Source organism: Podarcis melisellensis, assembly GCF_964234715.1.
Source record: "Podarcis melisellensis genome assembly, chromosome: 2".
Classification (NCBI taxonomy): domain Eukaryota; kingdom Metazoa; phylum Chordata; class Lepidosauria; order Squamata; family Lacertidae; genus Podarcis; species Podarcis melisellensis.
This window is the reverse complement of record NC_138529.1, coordinates 82,506,212-82,513,061: the sequence shown is the minus strand read 5'-3', so window position 1 is coordinate 82,513,061 and position 6,850 is coordinate 82,506,212. Positions and strand designations below refer to the sequence as shown.

At 43.2% G+C, this 6,850-nt stretch overlaps 1 long non-coding RNA gene and 1 pseudogene across 2 annotated transcripts; both read left to right on the top strand.

Moving 5' to 3' along the window:
• The first annotated feature begins 124 nt into the window (after positions 1 to 124).
• On the top strand, positions 125 to 1,149 carry LOC309363959 (NTF2-related export protein 2 pseudogene; annotated as a pseudogene). Its single transcript has one exon. The product of its transcript is annotated as an NTF2-related export protein 2 pseudogene (transcript).
• Positions 1,150 to 4,857: 3,708 nt separating this feature from the next.
• Positions 4,858 to 6,179, top strand: LOC309364156. The gene is made up of 3 exons (XR_014165757.1): positions 4,858 to 5,043; positions 5,509 to 5,641; positions 5,947 to 6,179. It is a non-coding gene; the product is annotated as an uncharacterized lncRNA (long non-coding RNA).
• Positions 6,180 to 6,850: the final 671 nt, after the last annotated feature.

Sequence of the window (6,850 nt, the reverse complement as noted above, 5' to 3'; positions counted from 1 at the left end):
CTGGAGCTCCGACTTCCTGCAAAGGCGCCACTTCCTGCCAGCATGTCACCGGGACAGCTCAGCACCACAGCAGCGCGCAGGCGCCCTCGTCGCCTCGCGGGCTGCCGAGGGCTCGACGTGGCTGCCAGCAGTAGGGCGGAGATGGAGGGGCGCGGGGAGATGACCGCGAGGCGTCCTTGATTCTCAAGCCAATGGCTGCGCCGGGTTGGGAACCGAGAGAACGTGATCCTGACCAATCGCTTTCAAGGAACGCGGATATTTGAGAGGGAAGCGGAAGCGCCGCGGCGGCGGAGGGGAGAGCTACGCGTGGGCAGCGCGGGAGCAAATCTCGAGCAGGACTGAGGGAATCGGGTTTATTCCGGACCTTCGCGGGCAAGGTTCCGCCTCTTATTTTCCCGCCTCAGCCGCCGAGAGACGCCGCCCACATGGCCACCTCGATGAACTTTAAAACCTATGTGGATCAAGCTTGCCGAGCTGCGGAAGAATTCGCAAATATTTACTATGAAACCATGGATAAAAGGAGGCGAGCGCTGACCAAACTCTACCAGGACAAAGCGACCCTCGTTTGGAATGGGAATGCAGTCTCTGGGCAAGCAGCCCTTGCAGAGTTCTTCGAAAAGCTGCCTTCAAGCGACTTTCAAATTACCACCTTTGATTGCCAGCCTGTTCACGAGCAAGCCACAGAGAACCACAACACGATCCTGATCGTGACATACGGGTTCGTCAAGTTTGATGGGAACGAGCAGCAGTACTTCAACCAGAGCTTCTTGCTAACAGCACAGACCACAAACAACAGCACAGTGTGGAAGATCGCAAGCGACTGCTTCCGCTTCCTGGACTCTCCGAATTAGTGGCAACCGCAGTTGGGTATATTTTCCTCTGGACAAGCTAATTGGCTTTCAGGATGGCCGTACTCTGGCTGTGGGAAAGTCCCTCCTCTTTGGAAGAACTGCAGCTTGCCAGGAACTATCAACTTCACAAAAATAAAACTTGAAAAGAAGGGCTGTTCCTTTCAGAACATTGGTATTGATGCTGTTTGGAGAGCCACCTGTGTTTAATTCTAATTGTTCCAATACGGCTGTTACCCTATGGTATCGTTTGAGTTGGTTTTCATGAATAAGAGTAAAAGTCCTCTGCTGCTTATTCTTACTTGTGTTTTCTCTTGGTTTTTTTTCCTGACAAGGTTTCAGTGCCTTGATTAGCTGCCTAACAAGCAGAAGTCAGTCAAGGAAGTGTTTCCCCATTGTCCCATTCTGGGAGAAAGTTAGACCTCTCAAATTTATTTGTTACGTTGTTTTTTAAATTTCTATGCTGCCCTTCATCTGACGATCATAGGGCAGTTTGCAATATAAAAACACAAAAATACATAACATAGTAACAAACAAAAATACCACCCCCCAAAGAATTTGTGTTATTAAACTGTTAATAGGGGCAAGGAAAGGGACATATCATGCTTGGCTTAGTCATGCCTGTATGGGCCTATTTCTTCCAACATACTGTATTTTGTAAATAGAACAAACCTTAACAAAGACCCCATACGCATTCTCAGGGTTCTCTCATCCAAGATAACAATCCTGTAATTTTGTAATGTTGGCCTTCCATCGCTTGGAAAAAGCAGGGATCACTTAACCGCGTAACAAAATGTTAGGAGTTAAGGTTTATTAGGTGGTGGAAATGTGAAGCATATCAAGGACATATACTGTCAACCAGCAGAGCTTGTTTCAACCTGGAACTGAATTGGCAGTAGAGACAAGCTTGCCAAGATACTAGTCTTAGATGAGCTACTGAGTAGTCCCATGCTTTTGCATAATCATAGTGGAATATTCTGTTCCTTGAACTGAACTTAAAAAAGAAACCCTCGAGTCAGAGGAATTTAAGCTTCTCCCTGCTCACCAGACAAAAGAATGGCAATGGGACCAAATGAAAATTGTAATCCTAAATGTTCTTACTAAATATACTTACTCAGTGCAGCTTACTCCTAACAACATATGCTTAGAAGTTTGCTGTGAAAATGCTAACCTAACCAGCATGAGGACCAGAATCTTGACTATTGTGTAAAAACCCCTCCCCAAATACATTTCACCACCAGTCTCTTCAATTGTACCGTTGAGACCTAGTTGTAGATTCCATTAGTTTAATCATGATAGTTATTATACGCTTATCAACACTTCCTGTTGTCTGCTATGGAATGCTACTTTGTCCTTTTCAAGGAGAAAGCAAGCAAGAAGCTCATTCAAAATACCCCCTCATACCAATCTCTTACATTCTGCAAATATTCAAAAAGAGAGATGTACCTACTGTCGATCCAGTGGTCCTCAAAGAACATGTTGACGGTGGTCAGCTTCAGCTACAGTACGCAGGAACGTCTTGTGGTGGCTTGTGCTGTACCTACACTATACAAGTGGCCTGTGTACTTTGCACCAAGCTGCCAGCCGCTGTTATCTCAAAATGTTCACTAAAGAAGCTAGAGTCAGGGTCCAGCAACGAAAGGTGACGCTTCAGATTTGCTCCCTGCTAGCTTTGCAGCAGGTGCCATCACTGCACTGCTAAAAACTTCGCTGTCAGGTTATATTTGTTTTCAATGTCTTACTGATTTTATCTGTTTTTATTATGGTTTTATTTCTGTTTTACATTGGTGTATGTAATTTAGTCAAATTTTATATTTAGATAGGACTTGTACACTGCTTGGATTTTTATTTATTTTTTGGTTGAGATAGCAGTTCATAAAATTTCTAATGGATACATTTTAAAAAACATTCTTTCTTGGAGAATAATACCCCAAGTAGTGATCTGGACATGTAAAACATAAACTTATTCCATCTTAGCTACACAATGTATCACCCCTTATCATTTTCTACTTCAGTTTTCAAATAATAGTTAAGCTAGAAGGAAAATGCATATTGAATTGTCACAATATTTTTCAGTCTTATATGAGTTGTGTATACAATCCAAACAAGGATGGCATCTTAACCAGAAACCTGGGAATTGGGGCTGATTCCAAAGTCAGTCTTTATATCCAAGAAACTCTTGGAAGCCTGTTTAATATGCAGTGAATAATTTCAGGTTCCTTTATATCAGGGGTAAAGAGATCTGTTGGACTCCCAATTCCCCATCAGCCCCCAACCAACATGGTCAGAGATCTAGAATGACCGAGGAGTCATAATCCAAGAATATCTGGAGGGCTATACAGTAGACCCCCCCAATGCCTATTTTCTTTAGCTACTCTACTGCAAGCATAAATTCTCTTGGGAAGTACAAAACCAAGCACAACAGGCAACCTCTGTGTGGGTGTGCATGCATGTGGGTGTACATGCAGTCTCAAAGCCCAAGGTAATACACATTTCAATCAAAATGTTTGTATTTTAAAAAATAAGCAACACCACCACTTATACCTTATTTAGCTGAACTCCAGCTGCCCAGATGATACAGTGCAAACTAGGACACTTCACCTTTGGATGCAGTTGTGTGGTTGTTTTTTGAAAGCCCAATGTCCACAGTGTTCAGTTACATCAAGGGTGGGTGGGAGGCATGACCTTACAGCTTTTTCTGATGCTTTTTTAAGCTATTGTTATAGAAAGTTAACCATGGTGTGAGTAAGATGTCTACCTCTACACACATATGCTTCTCATTTAATGTGGTTTATTTATGATATTGTGGCAGGGGAGGAAGGCAGGAAAAACTACTTTGCAGGGGACAGTGCCTCACTGCATTGCTGTAGTGCTGATGAGATGAAAGGAATGACAAGACTAAAGGAGTTGTGTCCTCAGGTTAAGAAGCCATAAGAAAGGGCTGCCTCAAAACATCTCTCTATTTTCCATGCCAAGCCTCACAGACAGTGCCAGATTTACGTATAAGCTAAACAAGCTATAGCTTAGGGCCCCACTCTCTTGGGCCCCCCCAAAAAAAATTAAAGGAAAAAAAGCTAGATGTACATTCCCAAAATATAAGATAAAAAACAAATAAAACCTACATACAGCAACAGTGCTTTGTGTTGTGTAGGCTCCTATTTGTTATGTGCAAATGGCTTTAGATACCTATTAGCTCCATAAATTACCATATAGCATATATTCAACACAAAAAACCTGACAATTTGTGGTTGACAAAGAACAGCTGGACATATAAAGGGCCCCATTACCTTCAGTAGCTTAGGGCCTTATCAAACCTAAATCCAGCCCTGCCATAGAGCAAGGTTCAGCTGATGCCCTCACCACTACTAGCCAGGATGGCTATTTTCCCTCCCCACTGTCGGAGCCAGTAGGCCTCTGGATGCGATGCCAGTTGCTGTGAAAGGGGAGATTGCTAACATGCTCTGGTCCTCCTCGTGGGTATCCCATAGGCCTTTGGTTGGCCAGTGCGAGAATGATATGCTGGTCTAGATGGGCTTTTGGATTGATCTAGCAGTTCTCTCCTTCTGTTCACTGCAACTGGTAAACGAGAGCATGTGCTGGTGCCCATTTGGGCCGAATCCATTGCTCTGCTCCCAAATTCATGGCTGCATTGACCTTCAAGAGTAGCAGCGCAAACGACAGTTATGGTTTGTTGCTTTCCGCTATCCACAGCCATTAGGGGAGGAAAGCAGGGAATGAGGTTGGCCTTTCATAATTGAAATAGTCTTACTGACACGTGGACAGCCAAGAATAAAGTTTAGACAAAAGGGATTGGCTGTTACAGTGCCTCTGAAGCCACAATGGCCAGTGCCACTCACAATGCGTGAGCCATTGTGATGTAATGGAGTGTTGAGGCTTGAGTCAGGGGCTCAAACTGCACACCTGGAGACAGCAATGCTTCTGAATACCAGTTGCAGAAAGCCACAGGAGGGGAGAGTGCTCTTGTGCATAGGTCCTGTTTGCAGGTTGACCACTGTGAGAACAGAATGCTGGACTAGATGCGCCATTGGCCTGATCCAACAGGCTCTTCTTATGTTACAGCTTAAGACAACAAATGATAACTCCATCAGGACCGCCCAAAACATTTTGTTACCTGAGGATATGGTGCTGTACCCGCCCTCCCAACTGCACTCCACATGCAGAAACCAACCAGACTGTAAGTTGAATCTTCAGCACTGACGATGGGACAGGGTCTTACAACACAACAGAAGGTAGCAGGCTATTTTAAGGGGCAAAGGAAAGGTGGTGTGGCTCATCTTGTGATTACTGTGGAAGATCTGAGGAGCAGCATACTGAAGGTCTTGGATAGGATCCAGGAGTTTGGTCAGGTGGTGGGTTTCAAATTAAATAAAAATAAAATGAAGGTCTTGGTGAAAAACGTGACAGAGCGATATAAAAAGGACTTACAACAAATTATGGAATTATCTATAGAAAAAAAGTTAAATACTTAGATGTATGGCTGACAGCTAAGAACATAAATATTTTCAAAGACAATTATATAACTACTTGGAAAGAAATAAAGAAAAATTAAGAGATTTGGGGAAGGATGAACTTATTGCTATGGGGAAGGATTTCTGTAATAAAAATGAATGTATTGTCAAGAATGTTATTTTTATTTCAGTCGGTACACCACCCAAATCTTCCATCAAGAAGCAGAGGGAAAAGTGAATGAGGACCCTTGGGATGGGAACACAGAGAAGTGGTTCCCTTTCACAGTGTTTCTGAGGAGATTAGATCTTCAGAACCAGCTTCAGGTGGAGGCTGATTTCTTGTGGGATTAGAGGTAGGTGATTTGTCCTCTTGTGGGTTCTAACAAAACAGCTGACAAACACACTTGACTGAATGAGGTAAAACAAACTTTTATTTACTGCATTTGGATTTTGCACCATACATCATAATTAGAGTCATCTTACAAAAAGAAGAAACAACAGTTATTTTTGCATCTCTATTCTGCAGCCAGCATCTTGGGAGTAAAATAGTGATCGATGGCAGCAAAGATCATATGTACACCAAGGGGGTGGTCTCTTTGACCAAAATGCCTGCCTTTCTTTCTTTGCAGACACACTGGACAGAGGACAAAAGGCAAGGTCTATGTTGAGTTCCTCCATACAGTTCATCCAGTGGTCTAGCTAGGTACAGTCAAGATGGAATGGCTGTTTTTTGACAGCTTGAATGACTAAGCAGTGAGATTCATATACCGAGTCTATGAAAGGTCATGTTGGAATACCTTTCTTAGTCTTTTAAGGTGCCATGGGACTCTTTGTTGTTTCTATAAAAGACTAAACTTGGCTACTCTTCTGGAATTCGCAAGGTACTGATAGTATAGATGAAGAGCTATAGTGCAGTAGTAGAGCACATGATTTCTTTGCAGGGTTGAAGCCCTGCCATCTTTTGTTAAAATGGCCAGGTTCCTATGTTCATGCTTTTTCCATGATGGAGACAATGAACACTAGATAGCAGATAGCTGGTTCTTTCTCATGTAATTTTACATTGAAAGTGACTTTCCCTTTGTTCAAAGGAACACAGAGCTGGTTAAGGCACAAGTAGACAACACAGTGCCCTCCAGATTTTGCAGATTACAATTCCCATCAGTCCCAGTTAGCATGGCCAACGGTCAAGGTTGATGGAGTTGTAGCTCACAGCATCTGAGGCGGGGCATCAGGTTGGCTACAGTAAACATATGGTAGTCCATTCAAAGACATCCTGTCCAAAGTCAGGAACATCAAACTACCAACCCCAGGCAGATAAACCACTGTAATATAGTCAACTGTGCCTTATGGACAGGAGGGTTCAAAATGAACACTTCTAGGCCATGCCATCAGAAACTGTCCCACAGATCCCAGTACTAAATTATTACCTGAGTCACTTAACTTGCTGTGCTCGTTATGATCTGCTTCTCTGATTTTCGGAGGCCATCTTTACATTTGATTGCATTTGCACACCAGAAATACAAAAGGCAAGCA